General features: G+C 41.1%; 1 protein-coding gene across 4 annotated transcripts in view; it reads left to right on the forward strand.

Annotated features, from left to right (window-relative positions):
* The window catches only part of FOXP1 (forkhead box P1), a 512,105-nt gene that overhangs the window by 174,397 nt on the left and 314,790 nt on the right, over window positions 1-22,918 (forward strand). For all 4 annotated transcript variants that reach the window (XM_040492170.1, XM_040492176.1, XM_040492172.1 and 1 more), the window contains exon 3: window positions 3,791-3,851. The gene's annotated coding sequence lies outside the window, so the exon portion shown is untranslated. The remainder of the gene's footprint in view (window positions 1-3,790; window positions 3,852-22,918) is intronic.

The following is a 22,918-nucleotide window of genomic DNA, read 5'->3' on the forward strand; positions in this document are numbered from 1 at the left end:
GGGGGGTGGGGGGGGGATCTTTGTGGTTGATCTCGGAGTGGATTTTCTTGTCTCGAGTGCAGAAAATGAAATGACCCTTGTACTATCATTTTTCAGCTAGGCAAATTTGTGTTGATACGCTCCTGTTTTTCTAAGAAATGTTTGAAAAGACATTAAAATCCACGTGTTAGGAGTCACTGGTTAGAGACAGCAGTCTCTGGGAAATTGGCCCATATAGACCTTCTCTTTTCTTTGATGAAGTCTATGTCCTTTGATTGGAGTATTTGGGGTGTTGGAAGTTTGAACCGTGTTCCTGGGCTTTAAGAGAAAGCATTCTCTAGCCAGAGACAGATTACTGGACTTTAAGGAAAGCATCTGCTACCTTCATTGTGGGCCAGGAGCTGGCCCTGACATCCTCGCATCCCCGATGACACTGATGGACAGTGGATTTAAGGCATCATTTGGGGGACTGAAGGTTAAGGTGAAAAACGTTGGTCATCCTTCATGGTCCCTTTGTATAATTGTATAAAATGAAACACAGTGCAGAAGTCCTGATGCAAAGCATTCCCTTTAGCTGCCATGAAAGAACGCGGGGAAATACTCATAGTGGGAAAAGTAGAGAATATATTGTTCATTTTCGGTCTTGTGAAACGAAGTCAGATCTCCATGTTTACCTGCAATTGGTTCCAACTGGGCCATGCCAGTTGGCATTATGTATTATTTATTACATGGATTAAATTAGGGGCCAAAGACACCCAAAGTATGACATTGAAGCATTGTGGTAACCTAAGAGGTCTACAGAATAAAATTCTTAAGGAGTGGGGGCATGGGGGTTGGGAAGGTGGAGGAAGAGGAGAGTACCTTAAGTTTTCGAATGAATGGGTTGCTGCTGAAGATTGGTGTCTTACCCAAGGTCTTTATGGTCAGCACATTGATTCAGATAAACAACACTCTTGCGAACAGCAGTGGGGAGGCCACACCAGGATCACTTGTAGTTGTTCACAGGATCTTAACTGTACAGAGAATGACATAAAGGAAAATAAGTCATTTCTATTTACCGTATTCCTGGCTCACTTTTAAAACCTAAAACCAACAGGAAACTTCAGAAAGAGAGGAAAAAGAAAATGCAATTCAGATGGTAACGGCGTTTTAAAAGAAGAGAAGTGGGCTGGAGGGGAATATTTTTCTTTTATCTTAAAAAAAAAAAAAACAGCTTCACATAATTTTAGTTTGGATGCTTGTGCTGTGAGTATGCATTCAGGTAAACAGTTGATATATTTGATAAATAAAAGTGATCGTTTAACAAAGAAAAAAGAAAATAGTTCTGGAAATGGAAGTTTTACACTTTGGAAGAAAAATGAACTGCAGACTGTTGTCCTAGTTGTTGATTTCTGATTCTTCTAGGCTCGTAGTGATGCAGACTCAGGCCCCAGTTCTAATCCCTAATTTTCTTGTCTGTTATATTGACACATTTCATTTAATTTAGCATGATGGCAAACAGCTGTTGAACTATTCATCTTTTCTCTGCAATGCTAGAAAAGTACCTTTCCGATTACTTGGCTAATGTATCCTAAAAACTAAAATCGACAGAAATAAATAAATGAGTGGTCAAATGTGGATATGCATTAAAATTTATGGAACCTCAGAATGGAGGAAACCATGATTTGTATCCCACTGCCAATTTTTTTTGGTATGAGTAAAAATTAAAAGTAGCCAATTCTGTATTGCTTTAGTAATTGTACGTTGGAGGGTCACTTGTATAATTTTGTTTCCCTAGGGGAAAATTACACTTGTAAAATCTATGAGGGTAAATCAGCTTATAATTTTGCTCTGTGTTCACTGACACACGGTACTGTGTAGACAGGTGCGTGGAGAAATAGCCCATTTCTTACCTGAAATCCTCCTACAGGTTTGAATACAGGGTTCAAGATAACTTTATTCAAAGTAGGCATTTTTGCAGTGTGGTTTTTTTTTTTTTTCCTTAAATTAAATTTTAATAAGGTCCAGTTGTTTGCCGGGCCTATATGATAGCAATCTCATCTGCATTGCAAAGCCTAATACTGTATAGATCTGACTGCCAAACATGCAAAAATAGATGCAACTCAATAGATTAACATGAAAATTAGTTTAGAGAGCACGCATTGGAGAACATCTCAAGGAAAAAGGAGGGAGAATGGCTGTTCTTGCCTTGAATTGAGTGGAACCTGCCAGTTCGCTTACTTTCCATTTAAGATTGCCTGAGCGATGAGATGGAAATTTCTGGGGTGTAAGATTGCTGCCGTTTCTTGTATTTAATGTGCTCTTTTCGCTTGGGAGGCCGGGGGCTGCTTTGCCAGCCTCCCCATTACCTTGAGGACCCCAACATCATTGCTCCCCGTTTTCTCACCACCAGATGCCTCGTGACAATTCTCACCAGTGGCGAAACCAATCCTGGAGTCACACATCAGCAGTGTGCCTCAAAATTTTCATTTTCAATTTGAATTGTTTTGTGTAAAAACAAAAAGGTTTGGGGCGGGTTGCAAAATAGTAATTTTAAGTCCCAGGGCTAGGGTTTTCCCCCACCCAAATGGTGAACATTTATGGTGAAAACCTCCAATTTCCTCTTACAGTAAACATGAAAATTATGATTTCACTCAGAGCCTGCATTTTTTTCCAATCTTTATGGCAAGAATCTGCATACACTTGCTTGTGGAAATGTCATAAATTGGCCTCAGATCAATTCCTCAAAGATAGTACTCACCAAAGTGCCACTTTCGTATTTTAGCCCTTGTGAAGAAGATTTAACTCTTCTCAATAATGTTTGCCTTTCCACATTCAGGGCTGACAGCGGAGGGATAAGCAGGGATATATTCTGTATAAAATTAAAACCACTTCATTACATATTGTTCTGAAGAGTGAGCAAAAGGATATTAACATTTTAGGAAAATGGTGATCTGGTCTTAGCATCTTAAAAAAAAAAAATTACATGAGCATTTGGTCAGCTGATGGGGAATGAATCCTGTACCCTGTCGGTAACTTGATCTAAATTAATAAACAAATGTTTTTCTTTTCACTTGTGCCATATGTTGATCCCAGTTACATGGGCAGAAAGAGGCAGCTTGTAATGTTTCTTAAAGGATTACACACTGTTTTGCATAAGAGAGTATATGCAGATGCAGGATAAAACATGTTCCAGGCTTTCTTTGTGTTTTAGGGAGCTTGATTTCAATTGTTTATTTCATCTGACACAAACCATTTTTATTTAACTTGGTAGATCTGGTAGATATAGGCTAAGTGGAAAACACTGTGTGAACAGCTTTCACCAACGGATTAACCACCCCCCCCCCCAAACTTGCAGATCCTGGTTCATTTTGAAAGGTCCAGGTTGGCATAAAGGCATCTCGTCTCTCAGAACTCACTCTCTTCCTAAGGGGGAAAAAACCCCACAAGCCTGTGCTTTAATGAAATCAGAGATGTCGTGGATGCTAACCAAACAGACACGTTCAGGGAGCAGTCTGGTTTCCAAAAACAAAAGCCTATGAGTCACGTATTATTGCACAAGAAAATAAATTGATGGAGGACAAGATGAGAAAAAGTTCGTATGCAAAATTCGCCATGTTTCACCTTGACTTTTTCCACCCACGTTATTTTTGTTGTCTTGAGGAGCTCACCGGCCTGTGCACTGGATCAGTGGTCTTGGGACTTGTTTTGATTAACTCTGAAAGTCACTTGCCATGAAATGTGCCAGAGTTCTTTTGCATCTGTCCCTGGCACATAGGTGGTTGCTCCTTTCTCTTGACATTCAGGTTTTGATGTTCTCTTTTGTTTTCAGGGTAAGAAGTGACCTTTTGAGGTGACTATACCTGAAGATTGCTTTCCGGAAGCCAAAAAAGGTAAACGCGATGTGATTCGTGGAATTCTATCTAGGGCTGTGTTTACCACCTCTAGGTATACCTTAATTCATTTCTTTCCCAATCTACGTAGCTACCAAATGTCTGTGAATTTATTTACGTAAATATTATGTTATAGCATCATTTGGGAGATGTTTACAGAAAAGATTGCCCTGAAGAAATGGTCCACAGAGTGACATTTTTCTCCCAAAAATGATCAAACTTCCCCTTTGTTGAAGCTGATTTTGTTGTTGTTGTTGTCGTTGTTGTTGTTGTTGACTTGGTGAACCCAAACTTTGACAGGAATATTCACATCACAAAAGCGGTGATTCATAAAAATTCGCTTGCTCCAAATGAGAGTAGCCCATGTCCCTGTTCTGTGCTGAAGTGGTGTCATCTGATTGATGTTCATCTGGCGGCTTTATAATCACCTTCTTTCAGAAATTAATAGTCATAGCACCATAGCAACACGGCACATTGATAGAACTGCAGAGCGGCGTGGGCCACATCCCTGTGATGTCAGTACTAGGCTGCCTTGTTCTCTTGACCTTGCTTGAAAATCAAATGAGTATTTGATTTTAAAATTAGAAGTTTTCAGAGAGACTAATGTAGCTTGATGAATTAAAGCTAAATTAAATTTTCTCAAACTCACTTTTGGGAGGGGGAACAAAAAAGCACTCTGTTTAAAATGGTTCTGGATGCTACATTATTTTCTCGATTCCCAAAGTCTCTCTCTGGTGCTCATCTCACACAAGTTAATCTTGCAGGCCGTTTTAATGGCCAATGTTTCTCTTGTAGAATCTTCATTTTATTTTTGAATTTTGGCCAATGATAGCTCCATTCGATTTAGTAGATTTGTGTCTGTTTTAAAACAGGTTACTTGAGGGCCTGGTTGCACAAGGGCTTCACTCAGATATTACTAAATTAAGTTTATGAATTTGTAAGACACAGACTTCTTATTCTTCAGTTGAACCTGTTTTGGGTTTTTTTTTTTTTTTTCTTCTTTTTGAATCTTTACAATGTGAAGATTCTTAGATTACTTTTGTGTTTCATCTCACTGAGCATTTTGAGGTTCTAGAACGTATTTTACGGGTATGGATTTATTTTTCTAGTTGCGTTCTTCCGGCACACTTGATCTGAGGTCAGAAATCCAACTTGCCCCATTTCACCATCTTTGTTGTCTAAATTAAATCTTTGTGAGAAGCCTCAGATTGTCCTCTGCAGAGGACAGCTCCTTTTATATGCTCCAGTGTGGAAAGGGTTGATCCCAAGCAGTTTTGGGGCTCATCAAGTCAGGGCGGGACTTTTGACAAAGCTCTTCCCCTTGCTGACGCTCAGTGGTCCAATATTAAAAATGAAGGCTTTGTTAATTTCAGGGATCTGCAAACTTTGCATGTCAAGGGCCATACGAATTATTTTCTGTTGGCGGGCCATTCCTTCCTTGCCATGAATTATTTTCTGTTGGCGGGCCATCCCTTCCTTGCCACGAATTATTTTCTGTTTCTGGGCCATTCCTTCTCTGCCACAGCTGCTCAGCTAGGCAGCAAGTTTGTCTCCCGGTGTCTCTGAGCCCTGCAGAATCTCAGTCCAAGATGTTCCTCATGCAGAGCTGTGCCAGGTGTTTTAACTCATCTCGTGCCTTTAGCAAAGATTTCTGGCAAAGCTAAAAACTGATTAAACAAAGCTGAATATATGGTCGAAGAGATGAAATATTCACCTTGAGAATTGCGTTACCCCACAGCCTCAAATACGGGCATCCTAAGTGGGTTTTCATTGTTTTCTCTGGAGTCACCTGTAAGCATGAATGATTTTCCCTGTGACTTGATGTCTTTATGATGGCCTATGCTAACACCCATGACTTGAAAATGTGCACGTTTGAATTTGTGCGTTGCGGTTTGTTTCCAATTCTGTGATACTGTTCAAAGTTTAAAATATCGTGAGTCAGGGGCAAGTTTGGGGAGGAAAAAATAGTTTCTAGGAATTTTTCATTAGTGTTGACTAAGGGAGGTAGTCCATGGCGACAAAAAAATTGTTTCTGTATAATATCAAGGACATGTGATATACTGCAAATAAGGAATGCATTGTCAAATGTCAGGAGCAGTGAAAAATTTTGTCCTTCTGATGGCTCTTGTCATGACACAATGGAAGCTGATTAACAAATTCATAAAACTTTTAAACTTGACTGCTAGGCAGCTCAGAGTAAGAGTTTTTGCTCAATGTCTCTAGTTTTTTTTTTTTTTCACATTCCACATTTTTGTTATTGATATCTTTTTATATAAACTTCGTTATCTCCTACCCCCAGTTAACATTGTGTTGTTTAATTTGTTTTTCTTTTATAATATCAATTCTTTTATTTGACCTTCATTTCAAATTTTATTTTCCTTTAGACATCAGTTAAGGTGCATAGACCTAAATAATAAATCACCTGTATTTTTTACCTTTTAACGAGCTCAAAGATCCTTAAAACACGAATCCTTATATATTTTGATCTCTTATATATGAAGAAAAAAAAGTTTGTTAAACTGTAAAATCTAAAAAAGATCTGTAAAATGGTTGGAATGGCTAGTGTTTCTCCCCAGGGAATAAATCTTAAACAGAGAAGATCATGCTATCCAGTGATGATCGAGAAACCAGCACCATCTCCAAATCATCAAGAAGAGGTAGATTCAGATGCCAGGAGCTTCTCAGTAAATGCCATGCCCGCATTTGAAATCTGGGAATCATTAACAGTCAGCATAGATGCAAATAAATATGTCTACATTGGCACTATGGGAAAAACTAGTTATGTGCATAAAAGTGGCCAGGCATATTCAGAAAAACAGATGAAGCCATTTTTCAAATTTAGATTCAAAGGTCTGACGAGTCATAAGTAACAGTTATCTTACTTGCTAGCGATGTGACAGTTTTCTTCCAAGTGGATCTGGGCACTTTACAAAATGGGTTTGGTTGCCAGCGTTCTTGAAAGGTGGGTGGCAATCATTATAATCCCCACTTTACAAACTGGGAAGGTGGTTCCATAGATGATTAGTAAGTTACCCACGGTCATGTAGATTTTCAAGACTGGAGGGGCGCCTGGGTGGCTCAGTCGTTGGAGAGTCCGACTTTGGCTCAGGTCATGGGTTCGCAGTCCGTGAGTTCGAGCCCTACGTCGGGCTCTGCACTGACATCTCGGAGTCTGGAGCCTGCTTCTGATTCTGTGTCTCCCTGTCTCTCGGTCCCGCCCCTGCTCGTCCTCTGTCTCTCTATCAAAAATAAATAAACATTAAAAAAAATTTTTTTTTTAAAAAAGAATGTCAAGACTGGACCTAAAGAGGCATGTTGCTCAGGTCACAATTCTATTGATGTCATTTTATCATGGCGGCCTTAGTTTGGTGACTTAATAAAGGTTTATATGTCATTTTCTCTCTGCTGTCCCCCAATGTTGGCATTTTACCTACATGCATTTTTGCTTACAATTCAAATCCAGTTTGTAAAATTCATCTTCTTGTAGCAGTTCTGAGTGGCATTAGGAGTGGATGATAATCATCAAGACCGTAAAGATTACAATTGACTGGTTATTTTTAAGGATTTTAGACATCTTCAAGCTTCACATTTATGTATTGGTTACCTTTTTTAAAATTTTTTTTAAGTTTATTTATTTTGAGAGAGAGAGAGAGAGAGAGAGAGGGAGGAAGGGGCAGAGAGAGAGGGAGAGAGAGAATCCCAAACAGGCTCTTTGCTGTTAGTGCAGAGCCTGACGTGGGACTCCTTCACATGAGCCGTCAGATCATGACCTGAGCCAAATCAAGAGCTGGGTGTTTAACTGACTGAGCCACACAGGTACCCCTTTAATTTCTTTTTTACAGCCAACTTATTTGTGAAAAAGAAACAATCTAAAAGCTAGTATAATCATTTCTACCCCCAGTTTGAGCTCTTTTTTGTTGGCTCAGGGAGTGTAAAGCATCCTTATAGACTCTGCTCATTGTGTCTTGCATATTGTAAATTACATCTTGTTTGCAAATAAAGGTAAAAATGACTATTCAGCTACTTAAAATACATCCATTAGTTCTTTTGAAAGTGTGTATTTATTTGATGTAAATATTTAGTGGCAGTAAATTCAAAGTTAAATCACTTTCAAAATGACCACTTGATAGAATTCAGCATTTGAATTATGTGATTATTAATTCATCAACTTGTTAATGAAGACATAACAACTTGATGTGTCTTCATTGAGCCACCAGATGACCACACTAGCTGAATCACTAGTTTATTCTGTTCAGTTAAACATTGAAGTCCTTCCCGCTCCCCCCTTCTCTTCACATATCCATGCTTGCATTGTAACAGGGTGAAGACTAGCCTGGTACAACATGGAGACCCCAACATACAGTGGCTTAAATAAAATAGAAGTTTACTTTTTTCTTATGTAAGACTCTGGCCAGTCTAGCTTGACTGACAGGTTCTTTCTTTTGCTCTCCTACCTTGGGATTTTGTTATTATTCACATGGGTAAAGCATAGTGGAGAAGTCCAAGGCAAGCTATCGTCTCTGATGCAAATGAGTTAAAAATTGCACACATCACGTCTATTGACCCTTAATTGGTAAGATTATGGTTACATGGTCATAAGAAGCTCCATTGGCTGCTGGGAAGTATCTATACCAAGGTGTCCAGAGCATGAGAGAATTGGAGAATAGATGTAAGGGGACATTTCGAACACAACAACTTGATTGATTGAATTGGCCCAATTCAATGATTTCTTTCTTTCTTCCATTCATTCATTCATACAAAAGTGCATACTGCATACATGCATAAATTCCTACTGTAGATATTTACTGATGATTATGATGATGGTAGATATTTACTGATGATTGCTAAGATCATAGCAGTACATAAGAAGGACATGGTCTTATGGGTGCCAGGTGACTTTTTTGGTTAAACGTTTGGCTCTTGATTTCGCCTCAGGTCGTGATCTCACGGTTTGTGGGATCAAGCTCCACGTGGGGCTCCGTGCTGACAGCATGGAGCCTCCTTGGGATTCTCTCTGTCCCCCTCTCTCTGCCCCTCCCCTGCTTGCACTCTCTCTCTCTCAAAATAAATAAATAAACATAAAAAAAAACATAGTCTCTGTTGTCATTGTTTATATTATAGAGGGGAAGACAGTTATTATGAATGATGGTGATGAGCAGTGTTAGGAAGGGCAAATATTGGTTGCTGTGAGAAAGCAGTCTCTAAAGTGGGAGACCAAGGTATCAGGGATTTATGTATTTTAGCCTTATATGGAAGCTTTGTTAGGTTAACTTGGTTTTCTTGTATCTGTCATGCCAATGTTGTTATGAACGTTATCAGGCATGTTAATTTTGTTAATAGCTTTATTGAATTATAATTCATAGGCGATACACTTGTCCCATTTATTTATTTATTTATTTTAATTTTTTTTTTTTTTTAACGTTTATTTATTTTTGAGACAGGGAGAGACAGAGCATGAACCGGGGCGGGGGGGGGGTCAGAGAGAGGGAGACACAGAATCCGAAACAGGCTCCAGGCTCTGAGCTGTCAGCACAGAGCCCGACGCGGGGCTCGAACTCACGGACCGTGAGATCATGACCTGAGCCGAAGTCGGACGCTTAACCGACTGAGCCACCCAGGTGCCCCAACACTTGTCCCATTTAAAGAGCACCATTCATTGGTTTTTAGTTTATTCCCAGGGTCTGCAACCATCATCACAATCTAGTTTCAGAATAATTTCAGCACCCCAGAAAGGGACCCTGTAACCATTAGCAGTGACTCCCCGCAGCTCAGCACCTGACAACGAATCTACTTTCTGTCTGACCTATTTGGGACATTTCCCATAAATGGAATCATACGATAATGTGGCCTTTTGGGAGTGACTTTGTTCCCTTAGCATAGTGTTTTCAAAGTTCAACCCAAGCATTTAAATTTGTAACTCTCTTAACAACCTTAGAGTTGTTTGAGGTCTGAGTCTTAACCCAACAAAATGGTGACCTGAAATACTCTCACAGGGGATGGAATTGGGGGGGAAACTACTGTTCTCGTGTTGTTTATATTTTCATAGAACTGACTTGGCCTCCCAACAGTTAAACTTCAAAATTTAAATGTTTGCATTTTAAGTTAGCTGTTTTTAAACATTGTTAACCATAATGCTAAACCAAGTTACTCTGTAAACAAGAGCTGTTTCTCTTGAATGTTAGATTCAAAGAAAAAATTTTCTTAAATATTGATTTCCAGAGAAATATGCTCAATAGATTCGTTTTCAAGCGGGAGTCACTTGTTGAAATGTCCATCAAGGCGTATTTAGTAATAAAGACAGTCTTTGCAGCATTTATCACCTAGCGATATTTTTGCGCTGTGAACAATCAAAAATACAAAACCAGCTACCAAATGGTCTTATTCATCTTTTTAAAATGATGTTTTTGTTCTTCCATCTGCCAAGGGCACCAATATCGCAGCTGCTCACCTTGAGCATCTTAGGAAGAGATTCTCAGTTTAGGTGACAACCTAACAGCTTAACAGAGATAGAGGGAGTATTGCCTTTCTTTGGTAATTCAAAAGCCTCAGGAAGAAATTTGAAGCTTAACTGTACAAAAACTAAACCCTGTTTAAGGGAGCAGATCGGTGTTAACCTTGACTGTATTAGTACTACCCCCTCGTGTGTAGTAATATCCAGAACCTTAAAGGGGCAAATGTTCTGTTGATGGTAGGATCCTTAGTTTGAGTCCATTTTGCAAGTTGACATTCTGTCCAGGGCTGAGTTCGGATTTGAAGTTTATGGTATATTTTTAAAAGACTCCTCGTGAGTGGTAGTTCACAATTGAAAAATGAAGATCAGTCGTTTAACCTTGTACTTCTCTGTCCTCGATCTGAACCGTTGTATTTCCATAGCCTTTGTGTGGGGGGTGGAGAGGGGGGAAAATGAAAAACTTGAAATCTTTCTGTTCTTTTCAAACGTACTCTTTGAGAAGTGTGAAAATCATGCAGATATCCCCTTGAATATTGTATATTAGCGCGTATGTACTATATAATTATAAGTCATTAGATATTTTGTTAATTAGCTGACAGTGCAGTGCGTTATTTAAAATTACCTTTTAAGAAAACAGTCTTGCGTCATTGGATGGACGGTGATGATTTCGGTCTGTGGATTGGCATGGTACTTCAATTCCTCACCCTATCCCTCCAGGCCTCTTTTTCTGGAAATCTTTTTCCCTTTCAGAGGGTCCTGAGCAGTCCCTGGAGGTCAGAGGATGTGCCCTAAAATTCTTTCATTACAGATTACATACTCTGAAGTTTACTTAGAGCAGTGATTGGTCGAGTGAGCATTGGGACCCATTTGTGGGTTAGGAAATCAATTTAGTGGATTGTGCCCCAAAATTTTTAAAACCTGGATTAAGCATACAGTAGAGTAGAATAAAATAGAGTAAGCCTACACTGTCCAGTGTGGAAGCCACCAGCCACATGTTTGCAGTACAATTAGCCCAAACTTCTATGGGCTGTAAATGTGAGTTCGACAAAGTACTTCAAAGACTTTGTAGGGAAAAAAATATTTGAACAATTACTCTTTTTTGATGACACATTGAAATGATCATATTTTGGTTATGTTAGGACAAATAATATAAATTATTCAACTTAATTTCATCTGTTTCAGTGTAGTCACATACATAAATGGCAGACATTATATTTCTAATGGACAGCTTTGCTCAGGTGGATGGGGAATTATTAAATATAATACACGGTGATAGGTGCTGGGCAGAAAATAGAGGAGGATAAGGGAGATGGGCTTGCTAGAGCAAGGGGTTCCAGCTGTAAATAACCAGGGTAGGTCTCTGTGAAGCACAGGCATTTTGAGTGAAGATGTAGCTTGTTCTAAAGAGAGCAAGTTGGCCAGTGTGGCTGAAGTCAAGTCATCCGGGGCGGGGGACAAGGTCAAGTAGTAACAAGGTAGGGGGTGCCTGGCTGGCACAGTTGGAAGACCAGCTGGCTCTTGATCTCAGGGTCCTGAGTTTGAGCCCCATGTTAGGTGTAGAGATCACTAAAAATAAGTAAATGCATCCATATATACATACATACACACACAAACTTTGGAGGGTGGGGGGAGAAGCAGTAAAGGGCCAGGCTGAGTAGGGCGTGAAGACTCATTGGACTCTTAGACATTTACTAAAATAGGGAACCATCGATGGGCTTTGAGGTGGGTTAAGATCTGACTCATGCTTTAAGTGGATCACTCTGGAAGCTGTTTTGCAAGTTGCCTGTGGGTGGAGTAGGCAAGATGATAGATGATAGGGAGGGGGACTTGTTAAGAGGCCATTGTAATCATCCCAGTGAGATAGGGTGATGGCCAGGGTGAGGATCACTAGAGGTGGTGAGAAGTACTTAAATTTGCTTTATTTGAAGGTGGAGCCAAAGGCTTTCCTAGTGGAATAGATGTAGAATTTGAACACATTGCATCGAGGATGACTCGAAGATTTTTGTCCTGGACGATGGGGTGGTATCCTGTCATGGATTGCTTGTGGGTAGAAAGGAAAGAGCAAAAGATTGAGGTTTGGGACCCAAGCAATTTCTGTAAGGACGGGGCTGCCATGATCTGAAATAGGGAACCCTGTAGGGGAGCAGGTTTAGGGTATAAAGGAAAAGAAATATTTAATCTCCCTTGTTAAAGCTGGTAAGGTACACTTTATTCAGGACCATCACACTAGGTATAGGGAACATTCCGGTGAGCTTTTATACGGGAGAGATTGACCTCAACTCCGAATACAGCCCTGGCAAGTAGGAAGTCATAGCAGGGTGGGTGTCAGTGGATGGAAAACTTCCAAGAGTAAACATCATGGGTAAGCAGAGGGTCTAAGCTAAACAGATCTCACAGCCCAGGGGGATCAGACATTACCTGGGAGATGATGGAACATGAGGAATCCAGTCATATGTCAGCGGTGATCAGATACGGAAGGTGGTAGTAGATGGGGTTGTGGTTCAACTGACTTAGCAGGGTTCTTGCTCAAACTGGATTTATAGGAAGGTGCCCACCTGGATTCAGGAGCCTGGCTGAAGTTTGGTCAAGCCAAGAATCTTTGTCAAGGGTGGATGAGAGAAACCGGGAGCACAGCTGTAGACGCGTGAGGTTTGAGCTGTTTGTTATTCACCCAGATTGAGATGTCAAGTGGGCATTTGGATATGTGGGTCTCGAAGTGTCCTAGCTGAGGCTATAAACTGAGGGTTTGTAACATGTAAGTAATATGTAAAGGCATGAACCCGGGTGAGCTCACCAAGGGAACAGTGGTACAAATAAAGGAGAGTAGGGCTCCAGGATGAGGGTTCTGTCGCCAGCACCATTAGGAAGCTTGATGACAGGATACAAAGAACAGTCAAAGCTGGCGGGAGATTTGGGGGATTTGGATGAGCCAGGAGCCTATGGAGGACATTGTTTAAAGGAGGAGAGCATTGTCAGCTGCCTCAGAGGTTGCTGAGATGTAATAAGAGATATTGAGAAAGAACTGGCCATTGTGTTTGTCAACATGGAAGTCATCGATAACCTTAACCACAGTCAAAAATGTTTTGAGTCTCATTCCCCTAATATACACCGGCTTCCTATAACTACCAGTGTGCTTATGGTAGGCATTTTGAATGAAGTTTCCCAGAATAGTGCCTGTTCAGCACTCTTACTTGTTAAGGTCCTGCGGCACCTCCGCCCCTCGCCGCCCCACCCGGACAGGGGCCTAACTCTGTGATGTTCAAGTCACGGTACAGCCCTTGGAAAGTGATCAGAGCAAAATTCACTGCTACCCCGAGGAATTTGTGCATTTTGCCCCTTTCAATGTATTCTTTCCAATGGTCGAGATAATACTACGTTTAAAGAAAAGGCAGAGGGAAAGGGGGATGGATTAACCATGGAAAGGTACACTGCAGCTTGGTGTGGTTAACATGGTCTCTAGATTAGTAGAGTACTGGTTTGTGCTTGAGCCGCGTGTCAGTCTGTGACCTTTACCTTATGGTAGTCTTTGAAGATACAGTCTTTGAAGGGGTCATCTGCCTTTCAACTTAACTAAGAGCATCAAAGATTCTGGCTTATTTAAAAAATCTGAAACACAGTTAACGCTTTTGAAATTTCTAGGCTGGTCCCAAATCATCAAGCATCGAGACAATTGTAGGTAAAATAATTTTAAAAATATTCTTTGTCTGTCTTCAGGTACTAATAGTTGTGGGTGAGGTAAGAATGTTAGCTATTTGTGGAAGATAATAAATGTACTTTTTTTTTTTTCATTATAAGGTGGCATTAAAAGAAATTAGAAAAGCATGAAAGTAGAGGAAGAAAATGTCAGAAGAACAGTTTTACTGGTGACCTCACCAAACACAGTTCACCGTTTTGTCAGTATCCTGCCAGTATTTTGTATATGTAGATTTGTTTATATGTGGTCATACTGCACGGACTATTTCTTTTCCTGTTTTTAACCCTACAATCTCCAAGTTGTTTTCAAGTTATTATATGTTATATCTAAGTACTATTTTTAGGATTCTTTGGTGACTTCTGTTTTTGTGTTGTCTATTCCTGCAATGGTGGGGCTTCCGATTTTTTCCAATTAGTCATGATGTCCAGGATGTCTGTTTTGAGCATCTCAAGTTAGCTCAGTCTCTTGAATTAGTTTTATCAATGATGCTGAGATTTTAGACTCTCATCCAGTTTCTCCCTCTACTTTTGAATAAATTAAAACTAATCTGAAGCACACATAATCACCCCTTGGGGTGGACTGTATGCATTTTCCACGATTAGGAAATCGTGGCACCATTTACATTAATTTTGATTTCACAATTTCTAGACTTTAAGCTGCTAGGCATCTTTTCTTCTGATCTGAATTGTTTCTTGGTATTTTCCCACTTTCCCAACTTGATTTTTAGCCTGTGAGCTGGGCACTTTGTGTTCTTTGAAGGGTCAGCTGTCCATCCTCTCTTTGTTTTATTATCCCAAACAATTGCTCCTTCTCTTTCCCCAGAGCAAGCCATTGACTTCTGTTTGCATTTGCATCTCCAAAATTTGCTTTGGTTGGGTTTCCGTCCGCTTACCCAGAAAAATTGAAATGTACTTACCGCTTTTAGAGTATAAAATTCAAGTTCTCTTCCCTTGTTCGCTGTACCTCAGCAGTATCGTCATTAATGGTGTAGGCAATAAACATTTGAGTTCTGGTGAGGTTCGCTGTGTTTTTAAAATTGAGCTGCGTTCCCCTCTCCTTTGTGACCATGACCCCATCTAATTTTGAAATCCCCAAACAGCCGTTCAGTGAAGTAGTCTTATAACTTCAGAGAGGGCCAAGGAATGTGGGACTTCTCTGGTCTCTTTCTTGTAATTTACTGAAGATGAAACCAACATCCAGGAAAGGAAAATGACATACCCCAGGCCACTGCATAATTGTAGCCCTCTGGGTTGGGAATCCCCGGCTCTTCTCCTACACCTTTTCCTTCCTTTTATGATATAATACCAAAAACAAGTGGAAATACTAAAATACGACTCTTAAAAAGTTGACTGTTAAAAAAACAGACCTGACAAAAACAAACATGTATTGTTTATATATATATATATATATATATATATATATATATATATATATATGGCTCTTCTCTTGGATTTCATTTACAGTGCTCACTCTGTTTTTTCCAGCAATGTTGAGGGAAATTACACCATTTACAAGTGTTTCACTGTATTATCTCTGAGAAACATCACCTGAACACATTCATCTCAAACCAACGAAAACAAAAATTAAAATGTTCATCTCAGAAAATGCCCACTTTTCGCTCTCCTTCCCACCGCTATTTCCTCCTTCCCTCCTCTTCCAGCTTCTAGAATTCCCAATGCTTCTCCTTCTTCTTTCTCTTGCTCTTACCCACTCCTGTCTCTCCCTCTCTGTCTCCTGGCTTTGAAAGCCGATTGGCTTTTTCACCAAGGCCATCTGATGAAGATGTATATAAAAGTAGAATGTTCCTGCCAGTTGACTACTGTGCCTTTTAAAAATTGTTAAGTCTTGTGTGTATGAGAATTTCAGTGTCCACTGCCCTTATCTGGCTGATTCATACAAAGGAACACCTCCCATGTGGCGTTTGTTTTGCCAAGGGCTGAGGTACGGGGAAGGATAATTGTGTTTTCCTCATGTTTTTTGAGATATATATATATTGTCTCTTTGATTGAAGCTACTTACACTCCAAGATCTCCCTCCCCCTAGTTATGGAATGGGGTTGACATCCTCTCTTTATTTCCGAATGTGGGATAAAAATACATGAAGACCGATACAGATTTGTCACTGGGAGCTTCACTAGCTAAGTTCTCATTATGTTATTAGCAATAGAAATAGAGTAGGAAATTCTTATGAACTTTATTTTCTTTCCCCAATTACAAATGTAAAACCAACTCATTAGAGGGAATTTGCAATTACAGATATGTCGATCACATATCAAAGTAAAAATAGTCTAGAATCCTGACCCGGAGAATAACATAAATTTCCTGCCATTCTTTTTTCATTGAATGTATACATATTTAATAAAATCGCCATCATACAGTATATGGAATTGTCTGGCTCTTTTTAAAATCTAATATTACATGGTGAGCGTTTTCCCATGTCATGAAGTATTGTTAAAGACATCTTAAATGATTGTAAGCTGTGTCATCCTTTTGCGTGTAATAAAATTTAATTAACTTTTCTTCATTATTGGCTGTGGAGGTTGTTTCCAGTTTTTTTGTCATGTATTGCCGTGGACATACCTGTGCACAAGCGTTTGTCAAGTTTTATTTCTTTAGATCTATTCTAGAGGTGGAAATCGCTAGAAAAGAATTTATGGAATTCTTACAGGTTTTCCATACATCTTGTCACATTATTTTTCAAAATACCCCAATTTACACTCCTGTTAACATTGATTGAGAGTGTTTATTTCACTATAACTTTGCCAACAATGAGTATCAACATTTTTTGTTATAACTTGACTCATAGGAGAAAAAAAAGTGTATCTCAATTTTTTGTTCAATTCTTTGATTAGAAATGAAGTCCAGAAATTTTGTTTCTTTAGGCTTTTTGCATTTTTTTTATTTTCAAATTTTTCCATGTTTACTTATTCATTTTGAGAGAGAGAGAGTGCACATGTGTGTGCACAAGCAGAGGAGGGGCAGAGTGAGGGAGAGCGAGAATCCCAAGCAGGGTCTATGCTGTCATCACAGGGTCTGATGTAGGGCTCGATCTCAGGAGTTGTGAGATCATGACCTGAACCAAAATCAAGAGTTGAATGCTCAACTGACTAAGCCACCCCGGTGCCCCTGTGTTTTTTCTAATTGTTCATAATTTTTGGAGCAGCCAGGGTTTGAGGGAGTGCGAATGAGGAAACCAGGATGCTGAGAGCACAGGGAAGGAATCCTGTCAAGAGGATGGTCCTTGATCAGTAGCCCTTATGGTAGGATTTCCAGAGGGAATTCACAGAGCGCTACATTGCAGCTTTGCTCTAAGTGTTAAAATTTGGGGCGCCTGGGTGGCTCAGTTGGTTCAGGGTCCAACTTCATCTCAGGTCATGATCTTATGTTTTGTGAGTTCAAGCCCTGCATCGGGCTCTGTGCTGACAGCTTGGAGCCTGGAGCCCGTTTCAGATTCTGTGACTCCCTCTCTCTATCCCTCCCATGCTCACTTGCCCTCTCTCTCTCAAAAATAAACAAAACATTCCCCCCCCAAAAAATCTAAGTGTTAAAATTGGAAAAGGCCAGGCCACTGGCCCTCAGACTTTGCTGAGGCCACATCGAGAGATCTGGGGCTCACAAGCTTTCCAAAAACTTGGATGCTTTCAATGTATTCCTTTATTCACCAAATAATTAGTGAATGCTTACTTGTGTCAAGCACTCTTCTAGGCACCAGGGATATACTGGTAAACAAAAAGGAAAGGCTCTTTACATGTGGTTAAGTTTCCCTTTTTGCTTGATGATGAGGACAGACAGACAGTTCTACATAAAGCACTTAGCCCGGTAAGAGTCATGGTTGTTTCTCTTACTGCTAGTGCTGTTTCTCCGTTAGCAGCAGCAGCTCAAAAAAGAAACTGTGGCCAGCCAGGTCCCTTCTGGAGTGTCCCTGTCACGCTTGGGGAAGGGATGCCGTTACGTGGCTGGTGCTCTCCGGCCCAAGAAGCTTCTCTCCATTTCTCTTTTAACCCCTTTATTAATTAACCCACTGAGCTAGTCTCCTCCAGCCCTGTGGTTCCAGCAGCCTGTAGAGAAGCACAGTGGTGTACAATTGAGCCGTAAGACCCAGGGGACAGAGCTGTGGACCTCACGCGGGAGCCCCTCCCATTGGCGTCTGGCCAGTAGGGGTATTGCCAAAGGCTGATAAGTGGGGGTGCTGCTAGGTGCACCCACCTCCTTGGGCATTGCCTCTGTTTCATCTGTAAGCTCAACCAGCTGATTCTCATCAACACCTGAAAGAGGGAATCACAAAGAAAAAAGTAGAAAAGGAGAGTGTGCTTCCTCTTGCTTTCTCAGTGCTCTCGGGGATTCCGAACTCAGCCCTGAATGGGGGAAGACTGGCCCAATTCACACTCCTGTTAACACTGATTGAGAGTGTTTATTTCACTATAACTTTGCCAACAATGAGTATCAACATTTTTTGTTATAACGACTCATAGGAGAAAAAAAAAGTGTATCTCAATTTTTTGTTCAATTCTTTGATTAGAAATGAAGTCCAGAAATTTTGTTTCTTTAGGCTTTTTGCATTTTTTTATTTTAAAAATTTTCCATGTTTACTTATTTATTTTGAGAGAGAGAGAGAGAGAGAGAGAGCACGCACACGTGTGTGCACAAGCAGAGGAGGGGCAGAGTTCAGGCTTTCCCACTCCTGGGAATCACTCGGCAAGCGCCCTCCTGTCTGTGTACTTGCCTGGTTCCTGTCACCACTATTTCAAAACACAACTGATTTGTAATTGAGATAAACATTCTCAGTGCTGGAGTAATGAAGGGGTAGCTTGGGGTTGGGGACCCGGTGCCCCACTCAGAGATGGGGATTGGTGGGGGGGCCTCGTCTGAGTTTGGATGTGACCGTTCTTGGCAGGTCCCGACGTGTCAGTCAGTTGTACCCAGCTGAGACATGGGCAGAAGGAAGGGACCTGTCTCCCAGAGGTGCTGTGAGGATTATGTAGAGAACAGTTTGGTTAAGAGTTCAGGCTTAGAGGTCTGCTTTGCACGTCCAGCCCCTGCTACTTTTTGGCTTTGTGATCTCGTGGAAGCAACCGGCTTCTCTAAGCCTTTTTTCCCTTATCTAAAAAAGTAGGGACTTGGAAGTAGTTGGAAGATTAACTGAGCTATTCCAAGGAAAAAGTGCTTAGAGCAATGCTTCATATCCAAGAAGGGCTCAGTGATGTTGGCTCAATAATGTCTATTTTTATTATTAGCACAGTGCATGGGATGTAGTAAGTTCTCACGGACGTTAATATATTTTACTGTTAATTTACTTTAAAGTTAATGAAAATGGTTTCAAATGGCTGTTTTTATTGGGGAGAGTCTATTTAGAGGAAATAGAAATGAAATAGGCATCCTGATACCTGAGGTTTTTCAAGATAACGTGTATTTCTGTATCATTGTCTCCTTCTCACGTCCCACCTGCCATCACCACGTGACGGGTGGGGCCATCCGGCAGGATCCCACTGGCTCATTTTTATGAATTTGAATCAGCCTCTCCGCCACACCACAGCTTAGATCTAAGTGCTCAAGTTTAGGCCAGGCCATTGACACCCAGATGTTTTCTGAGTTCAGAGAGAGAGATCTGGGACTCGCACCTAAACTGTGTGGTATTGTGAAAAGGTTTTCCAGGGCTGTGTACGAGATTCGTTGGCTCTAACGTAATCTTATTATGGAAGTTACCCATGGAGACTGTGTTAACAGAGCATTAGGCTGGTGTCCCCAGCACTTCACGTTGAGGAGTGTGGGTAGAAATTTCATTGAGTATTCCCTGTGTCCAAGGCCAAAGAGAGAGAGACAGAGACCGAAATGGAGGGAGGGAAGCAAAGAGGTCCCCAGGGCAGGAAGCAGGAATTCCTGGCTATCTGGGAGAAGGTGAAGGCACTCCTCAGATGTGGTTTAAGGGAGCGTGGGTTGGCTCTTTGGGGTACACTTGTCAGAAGTGACCACGACTCCACTGGTGTGCAAAGGATTGCATTTGTGTGCTTGTAGACGTTCAGGTGCGTGCTTGGGAGGCGGTGGCAAGCCCTTTCTCTGAAATCTCCGGAATCTGTCATTTCCAACAACGATGTGAGAAATGATCATGAGGATTGCTTTCACTTATGTTTATGAAGGCCAACGAGCAATTTTCTTTTTTTCTTTAAATGCATAGCTTGATTTTTTTCTTATACATGATATTTCTCATTGTAAAAATAAACAGGAAAACATAAGTAAGAAAGTAAACATTATTGCAAAGTCATCCCCCAGGATCACAACTTGGACCATTTTGGAGACAGTCCTTCTAAATATCACTCTCTCTGCCCATCTGTTATTGCGTTGACCTGGGTTGTCCAATATGGTAACCAGTTGCCAAGCAGCTCTTGAGCAGTTAAAATGTGGCTCGTCTGAATCAGCTTGTGCTGTGTCAAATCCCTACCAGATTTTTGGAAAAATGGGACTATAAAATACATATTAAGTTAGACACTGACTACAGGTTGAAATAATAACAATACCTAAAAGATTATTATTTTTGAGAGAGAGAGAGAGAGGGAGGGAGGGCACAAACAGGGCAGGGGCAGAGAGGGAGAGGGAGTCCCAGAATCCGAAGCAGGCTCCAGGCTCTGAGCTGTCAGCACAGAGCCCGACACGGGGCTTGAACCCACAAACGGTGAGATCGTGACCTGAGCTGAAATGGGGATGCTTAACCACCTGAGCCACCAGGTGCCCCAAAATGATAATACTTTAGATATATGGGATTAAATGAAATATACTATTAAATGCCATTACATCTGTAGCTTATGTTATATTTCTTTCTTGAAGAGTTTATTTTTAAGTGTTCTCTACACCTAACATGGCACCTGAACTTAAACCCCTGAAATCAAGAGTCGCGTGCTCCACCGACTGAGCCAGTCGGGCGCCCCTCACATTATATATTTATTCTGCAGTTGGGTCTAGATCCCTTACAGTTTTAACAGTATCACACTATGGTTTTTAATAATTTTTAAAATTTGGGACGGATTTTTCAAAATTAGAAATATGTCGCCAGTATCTTTCTGTCCTGATTAATAAGTGACAACACTCTTACTACCTTCTAGTTGTGTGTGGATATATCAGAATTTATTCGATCAGCCCCGCTTTGTGGATATACAAAGATACACACGATAGTGCTGGTGAACAAGCTTGTGCTTTCAACTTTACAAGGCTGTGTGATGATTTTCTAAGATGGGGTTTCTCAACTGGAGCGTGATGGACATTTTTGACTGTATCAGTTTTCGTTGTGGAGGTCCGTGCTGTGCGTTGTTCAGCAGTGTCCCTAGCTTCTACCCAGTAGATGCCACTACCACATCCTACCCCATATCACGCCTGGTACAAGAAAACAACATCCCCAGACAGTGCCATGTGTCCCCCTGCAAGGCATGACTCAGGGTTGAGAAGTCCTGACTTTGGGCAGATGATCAGAATGGGAGTTGCTAGGTGAAAAGGTATATGTGTTTAAAACTTAAACAAATAGGCAGCTGGCTAGCTAGCTATAGATATTCATTGAAAATTTTGTGTATACTTCCAAACAAATAGTATGGAATAGTTAGAAAAATGGTAGCAATTCACGTATCTATTGAGGATAACAAAGTCCTCATTAAATGTCTACAAGAAGCTTATTAGGAAGAGAGGCCTGGGTATCTGTCATTTTATTTTTTGGGAAATTGCATAATCCCATTGCTTTCTGAGATCCGCTCTTCTAAGGACTGTGATGGAGGCACCGTAGGTGTTTTCTTTGGGAGGCCAGGTTGGCGAGGAGGTGCCATGGGCCATCTTTACTTAGCATAATGTGTACAGGGTTTCTGTGCTCATAGAAGGGGGGAAAAAAAAGATGGTAGAACAATGAGAAAACCTATTACCTCACAATTTCACAATTTCAGACTTTCCTTACAGTGAGAAAAAGGAATAATAGGAAAGGATGCTAATAATAGTTAATTATTGAACGTTTGCTGTGTATCAGGCACTGGGATGCACTGTTACGTAGAATTTCCTTTAAACTTGAGAACAACCTTGTTGTTAGGTGAGTGTTGCTGTGTTCCCAGGTGAAAGAAGACAGGCACAGAGAGAACACCAGCCGTTCATCCAGCATGTCCAGGGTCACATCCTGAGTGCACGGTGGGGCCCGGATTTGAAGGAGACAGTCCAAGTGAACACGGCTATTCATGTATTCCCTCTCCCAACAGGCACGTGAGCTCTCCCTGAGTTCCAGATGCAGTATGCTTTGCTGAGTTGGTAGCAGTGAATGAAAAAAGACATCGTAGTGCCTCTGTGCAGCTCACAGACCAGTGGGGGCTGAGAAAGGCTGACCTGATGAGGTCTAAGGAAGGGAGGTGCGTGGTACCTTCTAGAGCCTACAGTTGGGGGATTTGCCCCAGTCATAGGTGTCAGGCAAAGTCTGCAGAAGTGATGATTAAAATGAGATCTGGAGAAAGAGAAGGGTGGAGGGGAAATGTGGGAACCAGAGAGGAGGAACAGTATGTCCCCTGTGCGGGGACGGATTATGATGTGTTCAAAGAATGGGCACATGGAGAGGGTGCCAGGGTGAGTAGGAGGCCAAGGATGTGCATTGTGGGTAGAATGTACATGGATTTGGATATGTGCTTCCCAAACCATTGCTTCTGTTAGGTTTTGTAGTGAGGGATGGGGTGGGGGTGGGGGAGGGAGAACAGGATGGGATTTGCATTTGGGGACGATCACTCCGTGAAGTGTTAAGAATGCCTGGGGGCAGTGGGGGAGTAGATGCAGAAACACTGGTTGGGGGCAGGGGCAGTGCAGTCGCTGATTCTCCACAAACAATCAGCTTTTAGGCATCGCTTATTTACTGCTGTTTCACAAACTGCCCTGAAATTTAGCTGCTTAAAACAATAATCATTGGTGTGGGATCCTT

This window comes from Herpailurus yagouaroundi, unplaced genomic scaffold, assembly GCF_014898765.1.
Source record: "Herpailurus yagouaroundi ecotype Mexico unplaced genomic scaffold, PumYag 183, whole genome shotgun sequence".
NCBI classification, from domain to species: Eukaryota; Metazoa; Chordata; class Mammalia; order Carnivora; family Felidae; genus Herpailurus; species Herpailurus yagouaroundi.